The 17663-nt window shown below is 37.1% G+C and overlaps 1 pseudogene; it reads right to left on the reverse strand.

The window, feature by feature from the left end:
- Positions 1–484: 484 nt before the first annotated feature.
- Positions 485–17327, reverse strand: LOC127422853 (ADP-ribosylhydrolase ARH1-like; annotated as a pseudogene).
- Positions 17328–17663: the final 336 nt, after the last annotated feature.

Consider the following 17663-nt stretch of genomic DNA (forward strand, 5'->3'; position numbering starts at 1 on the left):
GATGAATCATTTTATTTCACAGTATTTGTATTAAATGTTTAAAGCACAAAATTCGGCAATCATACCAGTGCTTCTTAAATGTTTTTGGATGTTGATGTAGCTACTACATTAGAGTGCAAGTTAGATTATGAAAAGGCTTAATTTCTCAAACGACCCCATGTAATAACAGTAAATTAAAAAACAAAACAAACAAAAAAACTAAAGGGCATTCACACTTAGTGATTTGCAGCAACCAAGAAACCGGAAGTCAGTGGTTTTCAGTTAGAGTTTTGAGGCGACATGAGCATCAGCAACTGCTGGCGATATGACAAAGTTGAGCAGAGTTCAACTTTATGCAAATATACAGCGATGCGGTGATCGTCAAAGGGAGTGCTGACAGCACATGTAAGTCGTTGCCTGATACAATTTGATACTGTACAAGACTTTTCAATTTATGATCACTGACATAGCTCCATTTACTGATTTCTTTTTTTTTTTTCAGTTGTTAAACCAGGCGTGTTGTCCTGTGTGAGTTATGCCTTTTCATAAGCGAGAGAGAGAGAGCATAGAGCTGTTGTACCATTCTCTCCAGTCAGTCCCTGTACTCCAGGTTGCTATAGTTACACAGGGGCACTCCCTCTGTCCCATACAGCAGACCCCAACAGCAGCAGGCGATCACTGCAGTGCTGTCGCTGTCTCTTGTAGAGAGAGAATGATGCAGAGACTTTCAGTTCAACAGGAATGAAGTGAGTTGTTCCAAGCCCATTTGACTTTATGTGGAGATGTTTTAAAGAATGTCACGATCACAGAATTTAGGGATGGGAGTTGAACAATTCTGGTTCCTTAACAATATTGCATTCATGATTCTTATACTTGAGGAAAAAGTAATTGGAAATAAGAAATGCACATTTAATGTATTTAGGGCCTACTGCCCTCAGCAGTCTGATACCAAATGATGATCAGAAGATATTTTATTCCTGAATAATTTTTGGGATCAATGTGTTTATTTAAAGAGCACCTATTATGGTTTTTCAAATATTATCTTTCATGTAGAGTGTTATATAGATGTTTGTGAATGTAAAAAGTCTGCAAATTTTCAAAAATCAAAGTGCACGACAAATGGAGTTATTGACTCCCAAAAGAATGAATTCCAGACTTACTTCCTGTACTAACCTACATAATTTGGTAACAAAAAACCCGCCTCCGGTCTTCATTGGCTGCTCGCAAACAGCTTTGACCTGCCCACAAACACTACACTAAACGGTAGACCAATCACAACAGACTGGGACATCTGACCAATCAGAGCAGAGTAGGCTCTCTGAAAGGAGGAGTTTAGAATGAATCCTTTAGAACGGATCATTGAACCATTGAGTCGTTTTTGACACTGGGGAAAAAAAGGTAATGCTGCAATTTAAATTATGAGCAAATTAAAGTCTTTTTTGACCTTGGATGCATGTAAATGCAACCAGGTAAATTACAGGAAAATCATTGGGTTGCCTTTGCTGGTAAATGTACCAAATGTGCTGTTCAAACATGAAAGACTTTTCGTCTTTTTTCCATTTTGCTCCCATTCACACATCAGCACCAAATGCCGTTAAACTATGTGACATTTTTTGCCAGATATGACCTCAACACAGCTGCGCCGGAAATGTGGGCTTTACGTTTGAAAACATTGCAGGGTATGATTTTGTAGCTGTTTGATTTTTTGGCAAATATTGTTTTATTTATGCACTTGTTTGAGACTCAGTGACACCATATGCGATGACTTCAGATGAGACTGTTTAGCTACAGAGAACAAAATGCTGTCGCTAGCCGAGGCTGAAAAGCACAGTAATATGTAGGTATTTCTACCTACACAAAGGTCTGCGTGAAGAACGTGGGTTCATCGGAGAATACATTTGAAATAGCTAACTGTTCCTTTCAGCTGTCGGGAGAGTCATTCATCCGCTCAGATGAAGAGAACGCACTAGTTTCACTATCTGACCAGTTTGTTGACATTTTTCTTACTTTCGAGTCACCAGTGTTAAACAGCGTGGAATAATTGCGTCATCTCGTACTAACTCAAACCGGTAATCTTCTGGCTCTGTTTACAAATACTGTCAATAAGGAAATTTATAGGTAATGATACAACTTCGCATTAAGAAAAATTGCCAGAGCAAAATGTACCAGTATTTTCAAAAGGGTCGTGTTTACACATGACCTCTAAACTAAAAATTGATAGTCATTTTTATGGAAAAGGTTGTATGTGTGGACGTGACTAGTGATTACTCTGATTTAAGTTTCTCGATTTGGACATGGCGAAATGAATCACTTGTGGTTCAGTGAGTTTTTGATTCACTAAAATGAATTGGTTGGAAAGAGTCATTTGTTCGGGAGGTAGTGGTGGATGTTTTGTGGTGTAGATTCAAAAGAACCGGATCATATTAGACTTTCAGGAATCAGGCTATACTGGTTGTGTGTGTTTCACGCTGTAGATTCCGTCGTGTTGCCGCTGAATAGCAATGCAGGAAACATTGACAAGATATTTTATTATGGTGTTCTGTCCACTTAGTCAGAAGAATGCTTGTTTGAGAACTGGTAACGGAAACAAAAGTCATGAAAATCATTCCATTTAAGAAACAAAATGCACTCTCGGTTCCCAACACTTGCGGAATATAATGTACAAATCACATGGACTACATTTATGATACACTGGGTTCTTTTTTAAGCTTGAAAGTGATGCACTATTTAATGGCATTGTATTGAGAAGACGGCCCAAGATATTCATGAAAACATCTCCTTGTGTGTTCAGCATAAGAAAGTCAAATGAGTTTGGAATGTCATGAGGAATGTCATGAGTAAAATATGACAATTTTCATTTTTATAAGTTTTTTATTTCCACAAAAACTGTATTTAAGGTTTTTCTTTTTCATATTACAGACACTGTTATTTTACAGACACTTTTATCCAAAGCAACTTAGTGTATTGAACATATAAATTATGTCAGTATGGGTGTTCCCTAGGAATTCAACCCATGATATTTGGCATTGTGTTACAGGAAACATGCACTTATTGTTTTATGTATATATATATATATATATATATGCGCAGTTGAAGTCAGAAGTTTACATACACTTAGGTTGAAGTCATTAAAACTCATTTTTTAACCACTCCACAGATTTAATATTAGCAAACTGTAGTTTTGGCAAGTCGTTTAGGACATCTACTTTGTGCAAGACATGAGTAATTTTTCCAACAATTGTTTACAGACAGATTATTTCACTTTTAATTGACTATATCACAATTCCAGTGGGTCAGAAGTTTACATACACTAAGTTAACTGTGCCTTTAAGCAGCTTGGAAAATTCCAGAAAATGATGTCAAGCCTTTAGGCAATTAGCCAATTAGCTTCTGACAGGCTAATTGGAGTCAATTTGAGGTGTACCTGTGGATGTATTTTAAGGCCTACTGTCAAACTCAGTGCCTCTTTGCTTGACATCATGTGAAAATCAAAAGAAATCAGCCAAGACCTCAGAAAAAAATTGTGGACCTCCACAAATCTGGTTCATCCTTGGGAGCAATTTCCAAATGCCTGAAGGTACCACGTTCATCTGTACAAACAATAGTACGCAAGTACAGTACTGTGCAAAAGTCTTAGGCACATAAGATGTTTAGCAAAAATATTTGTCTTAAGATGGTTATTTATATCTTTAGCTGTAGTGTGTCAATAGGTAATATACATTTTAGACTTCCAAACATTCCTTCTGCAAACAGAATAGAATAGAAGAACATGTAGCTCTGTAACAGATGGCATGGCCCCACAGAGACCCCTACTGAACATTGAGTCAATCTGGGATTACATGAAGAGACAGAAGCAATTGAGACAGCCTAAATATATAGAAGAACTGTGGTGAATTCTCCAAGAAGCTTGGAACATCCTATCTGCCAACAACCAAGGAAAACTGTGTCCAGGTGTCCCTAGGATAATTGGTGCTGTTTTGAAGGCAAAGTTCATCACACCAAATATTGATTTATCTTTTTTTTTTTTTTTTATGTCTACTAGATTTTGGATGATGTTAATTGAAAAATGAAAACTAATTATAGCACTATTTTTGAAGAAATCCTCACTATGCAACATTTTTCACAAGTGCCTAAAACATTTGCACAGTAATGTATAAACACCATGGGACCACACAGCCATCATACTGCTCAGGAAGGAGACGCATTCTGTCTCCTGGAGATGAATGTAGTTTGGTGGCAAGTCCAAATAAATCCCAGAACAGCAGCAAAAAACCTTGTGAAGATGCTGGAGGAAATAGGTAGACAAGTATCTATATCCACAGTAAAACGAGTCCTATATCGACATAACCTGAAAGGCTGCTTAGCAAGGAAGAAGTTACTGCTCCAAAACCTTCATAAAAAAGCCAGACTACAGTTTGCAAGTGCACATGGGGACAAAGATCGTACTTTTTGGAGAAATGTCCTCTGGTCTGATGAAACAAAAATTGAACTGTTTGGCCATAATGACCATCATTATGTTTGGAGGAAAAAGGGTGAGGCTTGCAAGCCAAAGAACACCATCCCAACCGTGAAGCATGGGGGTGGCAGCATCATGTTGTGGGGGTGCTTTGTTGCAGGAGGGACTGGTGCACTTCATAAAATAGATGGCATCATGAGGAAGGAAAATTATGTGGATATACTGAAGCAACATCAAGACATCAGCCAGGAAGTTAAAGCTCACAAAGTCCTGACCTCAGTCCGATAGAAAATATGGGACGATATTTTAAACTTCTGACTCACTGGGAATGTGATGAAAGAAATAAAAGCTGAAATAAATAATTCTCTCTACTATTATTCTGACATTTCACATTCTTAAAATAAAATAGTGATCCTAACTGACCTAAGACAGGGAATGTTTTCTACGATTAAATACGATTAAAAGAATTGTGAAAAACTGTGTTTAAATGTATTTGGCTAAGGTGTGTGTAAACTTCTGACTTAAACTGTATATATTTGTGTTGTTTTATTTGTTATATCATAGCTTATGCAAGAAGTGTCCTCTGACTGACCTCCAAAACCAAATTTTCTTTTTTATAAATGGGGCTGAGTAAATGTGAAATTGATGGTACTATAATGATGTACCTGCCAGTGTTGAGCTACAAATAATGGCACATTAGACAATGTTGACAATTGAGGGAAAAGCAAGGGGATTTTGGCAATACTAGCCCAAAATGCATACTTGTACTGTCCTCGAAAATCCACCAGAAATAGGATGCCAAAGGGGCAATTTTAACATCCAATTTGAAATGCACTATGATCTAGTATGGATAGTATGTGAACAGAGATGCTGATACATACTGTGGCCCATTTTCTAGATTCCTGACAGAAATGCTGGTAAAGATTTGGGGATAGCATCACGTCATTTCTGTGCATAATATTTTTAACAAAAGAGTTGTGTTCGATGTCTACTGCTACTTACCTTACTGATCGGCGAGATTTGCCAGTTGCAGTCGGGGGAGGAGTTGAAAAGAGAGCAGTCAAGTTGGACATTTTGGAACTCAGTAAGAATTAAGACAGTTTATTTGCACGTGCTGTATGCGCTGATTTAGCACTCAATTAACTAAAGGAATGATGCAGATCAAGCAGTCTGTGCTGAATGCAATTTGCTTGCGCAATCCTCGATCTTGTAGTCAGATTCCGATAGTGGAGGATGCAGCAGACCAACGTGATTTGACTCAATCTGCTGGGACTGTACAGCATCACTACTACTACTACTACTACAACAACTGTAAAAGACACCTGAATCATCTTTTTAAATGGCGAAAAGTGTGCTTTACTACATCGCGCTAATGGATATATGCTGGTTAGAATGCTCTTTTCCATCATGTGATCATTATTTGATGAATTACTACTGCCATGATTGATACAAAAATTTGCACAAACATCTCTTTTAAATAAAATTTAGGAGGTGTAAATTTTGTGAATGAAGTTTAATCTATAATGAGCCTTTTTTTTTTCTTTTTTTTTTTACATAGAAAGGAGGCATGTTTGTGCAGAAAGGAATGACAATGACTTTAAATACTCAAGACATGGCACAATTTCAGCGCAGCCTGCTTAAACTATATGGCTGGTATTTGGTTAATAAGACTAAGTTTTTGAGCTTGCAAAAGTGCTGCAACTGTTCAGTGAATTTGCACCTTTGTGCTTCCCGTAGTGTGCAGAAGTTTTGTGATCACATTTGATTTGACATGTAATCACCAGAAACACTATTCATTTGAATCAGTTACATGCTGTTTAATACAGTGGCTGTGTGTACATGAAAAAAGTCAGAAATGCCTATATTATTTTAATACTAATATAAGAGTCAGTATTTTTTTTTTATCATTTTTAATTGTTTTTTTAATAAACATGATATATAAAATTAAAATTGTGAAAATAGATTTTTACTGTTATAAAAACAAGATTTGAGAGAGTTTAGCATAACTGCAGTTGTCAGAATAAACAAGAAACGCACATCATCATTGTCGTGTCAAAGTTTGGCCAATTTCGAATAAGCGGTGTCTTCATCAGAGCTTGTGCAGCTGCTTTGGGGTAACTGCAGAACCTGACCCAGACAGCTGGTCACGCCTTGCTCTATTGGTATCGCTGCATGAAGTCAACACAGATGTTCAGTTCGTGAACGAATTGTTCTTTTGAACTGGTTCTTTTTAGTGAACGATTTGAACAATTTCACCAAATCGGACTGAATCGTTTGAAACAGTTCGCATCTCGAGTCAACACTGATCCACAAGTTACTCTATCTTAACCTGTCTCTTGGATGTGCCTGACACTCTGAATCAAAATGAGCCGATAACCGGAAGTACTATGATCCTAGAACTGGTGATATCTGCTTTTGCCAACTCTTCTTTGCAATAAAGCACTCCAACTAGTTCACAAATCGGATTGAACGCTCAGGTCGCAACAGCTCTTGAGTCAAGAGTACACTGAACTGAGAATCGCCTCTTTCGGAGGTGTCCGACATGATGAGAACCGATGAGCTGTTGACATTGAGCATGTGTGTGATTAAGGGGCGAAATGTATGTTTCAGGTGTATTTTGCTGAACGGAGTGTAACAAATAAATCATACTGGAAATATGTTTATGACTTGATTTGTATTACCATTTTATCAGCGTATGAAGATGATCCAGTCTACAGCTCTCGAGTAAACAGTACATTGAGTCGTTCGCAGCAGTTCTCGAGTCACCAGTACCCTGAACTGAGAATCGCCTCTTTCGGACATAATACTGAGAACTGCTGATCAGTGAGCAGCTGATGAGCATGTGTGAACCGAGGACGTGAATGAGGGGCCGAAACATTTCAGTCAAGAGATGTAAACAGATTTTACTATAGAGTATTGTACATGCAGATTATATCTGAAGTTGTGATGAGCTGGATCATGGTTTGTGTAAAAAAGGGTGAGTTGATTAAGACTAGTTTAATCACATTTTATGCTTTAAACATGTGTAGAACATCCACGTTTGTATATCAGTGTCAGTATTTAGGTGCAAAACTTTAATGTATGATGTATTGTAATATCACTGAATGAAACATTGATGACAGTAAACACCCTTATTATTATTATAACTTAATTAAATAAAATGTTAGAATATGCCCTTACATATGGCTTTATTGAATGTGTTTGTGCATGTATTGTACGACGCCGGCATATTAGCATTTTATATATAGTGACGTCATTACGTGATGACATAAATGAACTGGTGAATTGTTTTTTTGAACCAGTTCATTGAAACAAACCATCTGAAAGAATCGGACTTCCCATCTGTAACAAAGGTTTGGGTTGGGCAGATAAAGGAGGAAGCGGGAACCAGTTTCTACAGTTCACGTGAGTCCATTTTATTCACAAATAACCAGCAATCGCTGTACAGCTTTACACACAACACAAGATGGCTTTTCAGCATCACTCAAATAAACAGTCCGCTTTTCAGCTTCACACAACACAAGACTCTCTCTCACGGAACAGACATGAAGACTCTGGTCTAACTGTCTCTCTCCTCTCTCTGTGAACTGGCCGTCTTTTATCTCCCCCGACTCTCCCTGTGAACATAGAGATGGTGATTAGTCACAATTCATCTCAGGTGGATGTTCTTACCGCTTTCTCCCCAGATGGGCGCTTGACCACGCCCTCACCTCCACACCATCATTACAAGTTAATGGAATGCTAACTGACTTCCATGAAATCCTGCTAGACTCATTAGCTCCTCCCAGTCTGACCCCACCCTCAACAGAGCATCCAGAGCCATCATTGGAGCATCGTGACCACTGCGACCCGCCCACCCTGACAGGATGAAGCTCTTGTAGGCCTCATCTCGTTCAGCTGGTCCGTATGGCTCAGGTCAGACAACTGGACCAGTACCAGAAGACAATGCCCGGAGATCCAAATACCTAAAGAATGAAGAGAGGAAATACAGTACTGAGCAAAAGTTTTAGGCACTTAAGATGTTTCACAAAAACATTTGTCTTAAGATGGTTATTTATATCTTCAGCTTTAGTGTGTCAATAGGAAAAATACATTTTAGACTCAGAAGATAGAATAGAAGAACAGGGAGCCCTGCAACAGATGTCATGGCCCCCACAAAGCCCCCCACTGAACATCGTGTCAGTCTGAGATTACATAAAGAGACAGAAGCAATTGAGACAGCCTAAATAGATAGAAGAACTGTGGTGAATTCTCCAAGAAGCTTGAACATCCTATCTGCCAACAACCAAGAAGAACTGTGTCCAGGTGTACCTAGGAGAATTGGTGCTGTTTTAAAGGCAAAGGTGGCCACACCAAATATTGATTTAGCTTTTTTGTTTAGTGGACTTTGTATGATGTTTATTGATAAATGAAAATGTTGACTAATCATTTCAGCCCTAATTTACAGTGATGTTTTTGGTGTTACTCAGAGGTCAGGATATAATTCAATTCTTTGAACCGATAATGCTTAATGTGACATTGTCAGATATAAATAAAAAATCTGTCATCTTTTGTTCTTGCTACAGTATATAGACCACCAGGGCCATATTCTGATTTCCTTAGTGAATTTGCTGATTTTCTGTCAGATCTAGTAGTTACTGTGGATAGAGCTTTAATCGTTGGTGACTTCAACATTCACATAGATAACGAAATTGATACGCTGGGATTAGCATTTATCGATATTCTCAACTCTGTTGGGGTCAGACAAAATGTGACAGGACCAACTCATTGCCATAATCATACGCTAGATTTAATTCTGTCATATGGAATTGATGTTGATAATATAGCAATTCTGCTGCAGAGTGATGACATCTCGGATCGTAATCTCATCTATTGTATGCTGCGTTTAGCAAAGGTCACTCATTCTATGCCATGTTATCGATTGAGTAGAACTATTCTTTCGACCACTAAAGATAATAACTTTCACTAATAACCTTCCAGATTTGTCTCAAATACTCTAAGCCAAAACATTTAGAAGACCTTGATGTAATCACAGAAAATATAGATACAGCCTTTTCTATCACTCTTGATAGTGTCGCCCCCCTTCGATTAAAGAAAATTAAAGAGAAAAGCCCCGCATTGTGGTACAATGATCACACTCATGTTCTTGAGACCAGCTCGGAAAATGGAGTGCAAGTTAAACAGTACAAAATTAGAGGTCTTTCGTGGTGCATGGAATGATAGTGTCTCTAGGTACAGAAAGGCACTAAAAGTTGCCAGGTCAGCATATTTTAGCAAACTCACAGAAAATAACCACAATAATTCCAGGTGTTTATTCAGTACTGTGGATAAATTGGTAAGGAATAAATCTTTGACTGAACAAGATATTCCATCGCAGCACAGTAGTAATGACTTTATGAATTACTTCACTGTTAAAATTGAAATCATCAAAAACAAAATTGGAATTATGCAACTGTCTGCAATAGCACCTCAGAAGACAGTGTCTCATATTATTCCCCATGAGCATAGGACAGGAAGAGCTAAAATAATTTATCAAATCATCAAAATCAACCAAGTTAGATTTAATATCCACCAAGCTCTTAAAAGAGGTGTTTCCTGTAATCTCAGAATCTTTTCTTATTAATATTAACATTATACTTAGGGCATGTCCCAAGAAAATGTAAGATAGCAGTTATTAAACCGCTTATCAAAAAACCACACCTTGATCCTGGAGAGTTGACTAATTATAGACAGATCTCAAATCTCCCATTTATGTTCGAAAAGGTAGTGTCCTCCCAACTGTTTATTTTAAAAAGAAAAAAAAAAAGGTATATATGAAGAATTTCAGTCAGGATTTAGGCTCTATAATAGTACAGAGACTGCACTTATCAGAGTTACAAATTACTTGTTCTTATCATCTGATCACAGCTGCATTTCTCTTCAAGGGCTTTTAGATCTTAGTGCTGCCTTCGAAACGATAGATCACGAAATTCTCTTGGATAGGCTTGAGAATTATGTTGGCATTTGTGGACAGGCATTAGCTTGGTCCTATTTATCCGACCGCTACCATTTTGTCAGCGTAAACGAGGAATTGCCAGATCAAACCAAAATCAGCTATGGAGGGCCACAGGGATCAGTTTTCTGCTTTTCTCCTTATATATGCTTCCCCTGGGAGACATTATCAGGAACCGTGGAATTTGTTTTCACTGTTACGATGACAATACCTAACTTTATAGTTCCTCGAAACCCGACAAAATTTCGCAATTCTCCAAGTTAGCAGAGTGTACCAAAGATATCAAAGACTGGTTGGCTAGAAATTTCCTTCTACTTAATTCTGACAAAACAGAGATTCTAATTATTGGACCAAAAATAAATAAATAAATAAATAAATAAAATATATACCGAAAAAGTAATTCATGCATTCATGACCTCAAGACTAGAATATTGTAATGCATTACTGTGAGGTAAGAACCTGATGTCCTGCAGGTTCAATAAATAAACTTTAATTGGTTCAAAATGCAGAAGCTAGAGTGCTAACTAGTACCAAGAAATATGATCATATCAGCCCAATTTTATCGTCGCTACACCGGCTACCTGTTAAATTTCTTATTCATTTTAAAATTCTGTTAACTACTAACAAAGCTTTGAATGACCTTCTGACATGCTATATTCCATCATGTTCACTACGATTGCAAAATTTTGGCCTGTTATTAATACCTAGAATATCAAAATCCAAAAAAGGAGGTACACAGGATTTGGCTCCTAAACTATGGAATCTTCCTAATATGGTTTGGGACTCAGACACACTATCTCAGTTTAAGTGTAGACTAAAGACTCATCTTTTCAGCCAGGCATACACCTAATTTATTCCTCAACTCATAGTTATGCTGCATTAGTCAGGTCTGCCGGAACCGGAAACACTTCTCATATTCTATAATCCTTTTTAAAATGAATGGCATATACGGTAATATTATTCTATTTGTTTCCTGTCTTAAACTTTGGGATACTTATCCTGAGGTTACCAGAGCCTGCTAGATCCAGCTCTGGTCCTGCCTGATGTCCAACTCCCACTACTATGTGATGCTGAGTGTGGACGACTAACTGCAGCCTGTGCCAGCCAGATATCACTTCAGTCTACTTGGGCTTGGAATTCACTGAAATTAATCTGCCACAAGCTTACAGTCGAACTGCAGTGCACATCACTGACCTCTTGGCTTGCTCACTGGGGGTTTAAATACAAATATAATTTACTTATTTTTTATTTTAAGGCGCAATTTACAGTCATGTTTTTTATTAAACCGCACTATTATGACTCGAAGACATTACTATATTACAGCTTCTTTTTCTGTTAAAGCAGATGCGTGTTGTGAAAAACACCATACAAATAAAAATGACTTGACCAACAATGAAACTGCGAAGATAAATATGGAAAAATCTTTTGACCACACCAAGTTTTCATTTTGATAATCTGGCCCTTGAAAGAAAGTTATTGAAGAGCCCTGGTGTATGCCTTAGAAGACTTATGCCACACAAAAGTCACATGGACAACTTTTATGACACCTTTGGGTGCTTTTTTTAAGCTTTAAAGTGAGTCACTATTTGGGCTTTTCAATTAATCTAAAAATTTAAATGGCTATTTGACCTTGTGCAATTAGTAAATTGCAAAGGGCTGTGATTTACTTGATTTTAGTGAAAAGGAATTGCTTGTTAGTTTTATATATATATATATATATATATGTTCATCATATCAAAGTTCAAAACGGGATCGCAATATTTTTCAGAATAATCGCAATATGATTTTTTTTAATTTTTTTTAGTCGGAATTGTATGGAAATTAGCGATCATGGAATTCTTTAAAATATATGCTTCTGTGTTCTGCATAAGAAAGTCATATGTGGGTGTGGAACGACATGAAGGCAAGTAAACAATTACATAATTTGTAGTCCTAGATCTATTAAGATTAGTAAATAATATTCAGATATATTCAAATACATAATCGTTGGAGAGTGTAGGGTGACTCGAATACACCATTCACAAGGCTTTATGGAGTGGGGAGTCACTGCTAAACTCTTGCCGTCATTTAAGCCTAGTGATTAAAGCCTAGTGCACACACAGACTCAAGCTTGTCTCCTTTGAGTGAAACCTGCTTGAAATCTGGCCAAAGAGTCGTCAGGTGTGCACACTGTCCCGACGAGCAGGAGACCAGCAAAGAGCAACAGCCAATATGACAGAAAAAAAAAAAGACTGCATTGCAGGACGCTGATTGCAAGTTGTGTAGTGTAGGCTTGGCTTTACATTTCCATGGTAACAGCCACTTCTCTTATTGGTGGATCTTTCTTCAGGATTATAAGTAGTGGTTTTTCACAGGGACGTCTTACACAAAAACACATTTTTAAAACATGAAACTGAAATTCTCATTCTACAAGTGTCCTGTGGCTTCACTTTACAAACTATGTTATTGTTAAACTAAATTTCTCTTTGGGGAAAATGCATAAGATTTTTTCTTCTAGAATCTTACTGTTGCACTGTTGCCTTCGATGTAGTTTCTCACCATTTCCATTTGTCAGTAAAGTTGCCCCAGTCTCTCTCTGTCTTGGTAATGGCATATCCTGCAGACTGCACAAACTTCTTTGCTACTGTGATTGGACCGCATAGGTGGTGAGCAAGGCTGAAGCCACAGCTCCGAGAAATCCGGTTGGATGTGGATGAATCATTCGTCCAGTCTCCACAGCGACTGCGACCAGTGAGGACAGCTGCTCGAGATGAGGATATCTGTGGAGCAAAGACGCTTACTGTACTGCCAAATTAGGGATGTGCCAAACGACATTTTCAAAACCTGTCTTATGGAAGCCTAGTATAATTAAACTGGTTTTGGGTTCACCTCCCGGATTAAATGCACTTTTGTTATTTACATCAGATGGTTTCTTGTTTTCCACCCACTTTTGTCAGCCGTCTTGGTTCCGGAAGTAGCTATTTTTCCCCCCATTCAAAGGGATTTCATAAAATACTGCATAAAAGAGTTCTAAGCCATGAACCAAATCAACCAGCTCCGAGGTCTATCACAACATTACAAACTTTGATTTCAACCAAAAAAGTATTTGAAAATCAGACAAAAAGACGAAGGTACAAGACTGTGTCCTTAATCTCTTTAATGAGGGAATGAAGTTGAACTACAATCCCATGAAGCATTGTGAATGACGTAATCAAATAAAAAATAATTGAAAAAAAATATAAGTATAGAAGCAATATATTGTAATTTTATTGCAAAATATTTAGATACATGCAAATACATTAGTTTGAGAGTGTAGGAAGATCGACTCGATGGGATAATTTACAGTGTGTTGCTGCAGAGGTCTTTTGGTGAGCTTTGTAGGCCGTGATTCTGATTGGTGGTTTCCCCCCTCAGGATCATGGCTAGTGTAGTTCTTCACCAAGAATCCATTTATTTCACACAATTTTTAGGTGCTCAAAATGTGAGTCATGACTTCTCCAAAAGGGTTTTACCATGCATTCAGCCCAACAACAAAAAAGCAGTGCTATATTAAAACTAATCAACTAGGGCTGCACAATTGATCAAATAAATAATCGAGATTACAATTACAGCTGCACAACTAATCGTGAAAAGTGTCAATTATAGCAGTCAATGTAGGTCTACTCATGTTGCGTCAAAATTTTCCATTTAAATTTTCTATTTAACGTATATTTTTGCAGTGATTGATCATTTTAACCAATCAGAGACATGTCCATTGCTTGCTTCTATGTATAACTGATTTAAAATTTGTATAACAACTTTGTCTTTTATGCTTCTGAAAGGGCTAATGTAAAGCTGACCGTTTAGGTAAATATTCTTGATTTACTGATATATTAAACAGCAATTATGTCATTCAGGAACACACAGGAAGTTTTCAACTTGTTTTTTATGTGTAGCCAACATAAAGAACATGTATGCAGTTGATTTTTATTTATAAACTATTCAGTTGTTGGATGACTAGTTGACCATTGTGAGTCAACCCTGTGCCAAATATCATTGATCATACATGAATCAAGCATGTTTGACCCTCACCTAAGGCCGATGCACATGGACCTCATAGCTGCCCCACACCCTGTGCCCTCTGGATTGTTGGGGACTCTGTAACCCCCTTCAGGTCCTGGATGCAACTGCGAAAGCCCTTTGCAAAGAGAAAGCTTGGAGACATGATATTAACAGACAATGCATCATAAGACCTACACTGTTGTGTATTGTGATTCATCAGCGGATAATTCTTCAGTTCAGACTACTTGAAAAACTGAAAATGTAACTTCTTCAAACTGTTTTATGCAACATTTATCACTTATCCTGGAATCAAGATCATCAAGATGACTCCCTTGATCAACCCTCATGTGGATTTTAGTTTATATTTCTAATGTTTCTGATCTCTTTTAGTTCTGTATTCCATTTTTGTTTGTGGTGCTCTCAGTTTACTTTTTGTCCTCTTATATTTTTGTGAAGCATCCTTGTTTTTGACAGATATATATATTACAAAACAAGATATAATGATGTGTGATGGTAATGACAGTTTTTAATGAGAAAAAGTTACAATAACCCTCTGACTTGCTTACAAAATAAGTTCACCTGCAGTCAGTTAACTTTAAACTTATAAATAGAAATTGATAGTTTCTAAATTACAATTTTCAACTACTAACACTTAATAAAGCTATCAGATTGTTATGTAAAAAATCGAATTACATTTGTCATCTTCAAATGGTAACTCAGGGCCAAATAAATATTTAAATAAATCATTACATAAATTGTAAAAAAAAAAAAAAAGAAAAAGATTAAATCATTAAATTACTAAACAGACCAAAAAAATTTCCATTTTCATTTTAGCATTGTCATTGGGTATCTTTATGATATTTTATTAAGCACAAGCTTCGTTTCGTGTCTTTTGATTTTCAGGATTATCGCTATTGTCCCTAAACAACAGTGGCCATCACCTTTCAAAATAGGACGTTCTCTCCCATAATGGTTTGCGAGACAATCGTCTGACAGGGTGTGTGTTCCGTTACTGCTACCGGGTCCTTCAATATCATATAATGTGCGAGAAAGGGCACATGGTGGACTTTTTGGTGCCCCCTTAAAGTAAGATGGTACCCCCATAGGGGGTTGGTGCTATACACAGACTGAGTATTCTGCGTATAGGGAGCTGCGGCCCTGATGTGAGGAACAGGGTGAAAAATAAGTGTTTATGTACTGATAATCTGCCGTTTTACCTGTTATTTGTGTGAAAGTGAATAAAACTCGTTTCACCTCTCGTGTTCATTTAACCGGAAAACTGCCACGATATGTAGAACCAAGGCACGTAAAATTTATTTAGCTACAATTTTGATATAGTAACGTGATTCTACGAGATCAGAAAGTCCAAAGAAATTGATTTTAAAAGGTGTCCACTGTCATTAAGTTGCGTGCCGATAACCGCAATGAACACGAAAAGACACCGCTTGTGCTTAAATTAAAACTCAACCCAAAGGTAATGCTAAATTGAAATAGAAAAGGACATTTATTTTTTTATTTAGTGATTTAATTCATAATTTCATTATGTATTTGCTCATAGTTTCATTATAAGCATATTTCATTATGTATTACATTTTTTGAAATACCTTTTTTCTGAAAATCTCCTTTTTTCATTTTAATGAGAACAAAACTGCAAATGTTTTGGGAAGAAAAATGTTCTCGCAAATGATTGGCTTGAAAGTAATGACAGCAGTATTAGAGAGGACAAAATACAAATTGCACACTTAAATTCGTAGGAGAAAATACAAATTCGAATTTTAATTATTTTAAGTTTTATGAATAAAATTTAACACATGGAAAAGGTGATTACAAGGACAATACACAGGTTTAAAGCTATTATAAACTATCCTTTAAAACCAATGATTTAAAATCATCCTAGGAGGCAGGAAAAGTTGCCCAGAAAAATTGTTATACACAGACTGCTTGATGGTCCTGGCTTCCTGCTGTCCATGTCTTTAATTCCCTCCTCGTAATGGAAGGTAACCTCATTAAGTAACTCCTCACCAAAGTAAAGATACCGTCAAGACAACAGTAACGATTCCTTAATGACATTTCAGAGAAATCAAAATCATCGACTGTTCATGAAAACTCAGTGTTGCCCTGTGTGTTGTCCAAACACATCGACTGATGGACCAACCTGTCACTAGAGCCTCAGCGGTTGCCAGGTGAAGCACTGTGTCATCACTAACTGGCCAATCAGGAAGCAATTAGGAATACCTGGTGTATGGCAGGACTGGACAGTTGATTCCTGTAACCCAGTGCATCTCCTGCACCACTGAGCAGCATGCCTGCTTTATAATGTTCCACAGACACAGAACTGCAAGAACAATCATTTATTCATATAGACACATTCTTACAGGTCCATGCATTCTCCACTCACCTTATTCAAGCCATTTCAAACTGAAAGAAAGACTCAAGAAGATGCTCCAAATATTTCAAATAATCTTCATCAACTGTATTGATGTTTTTATGGTAAAACTGGTACAAACTTCATTTAGGCTTATCATGCTGGTATGATTTAACAAAATGTGCCATGACACTCCACACTTTTCTTTGGAAATGTTGGTAAATATGGTGTTCTGGACATGTACCATAGTAATGCTATTGTTTTTGGTCGTGCACCATAGTAGACCGATTCTTTGAAATACCTTGTAAAAGTTATGGTACATGAATATGATCAACTACAACACAAAAACTTGTTATTTTTTAAATAATATAATGGTATTTCTAATACCAACATTGTACCATGGTACCATCACAGTATTTTTTTCACAAGATAGTTATTTCTGTACATGCTGCACTATCAATTTATTGTATTATTATAGTTCCTCACACTGTAAACCTGGTAACTCACCGGTCCATGTGTCAATCTCACGCCGGCTTCAGTCAAGTGTTATCGGGGCACGGGGCTGGAAAAATGCTGCGCAAACAAATTTCTCACGCTCTCTTCCAATTATATTCACCGGTCTTATTCCTATTATGAGTCGCCAGACTCTTATGGTATAAGGTTATTTCAACACCTCTCTTCTAATATGGTTTGGGGCTACGAAGTTTTCATAGCTCTAATCTACAGCTTTAGAAATAAAACCGCAAGAGAAGAATTTGCTGAGAAATTGAGACTTGTATCTCTGCAGAACAAAAATACAAACCATGTAAAATGGCTAGAAATAGCATTTTAGCTTAGCGTAAAGCTGACAA

The sequence above is a fragment of the Myxocyprinus asiaticus genome, chromosome 32, assembly GCF_019703515.2.
Source record: "Myxocyprinus asiaticus isolate MX2 ecotype Aquarium Trade chromosome 32, UBuf_Myxa_2, whole genome shotgun sequence".
NCBI classification, from domain to species: Eukaryota; Metazoa; Chordata; class Actinopteri; order Cypriniformes; family Catostomidae; genus Myxocyprinus; species Myxocyprinus asiaticus.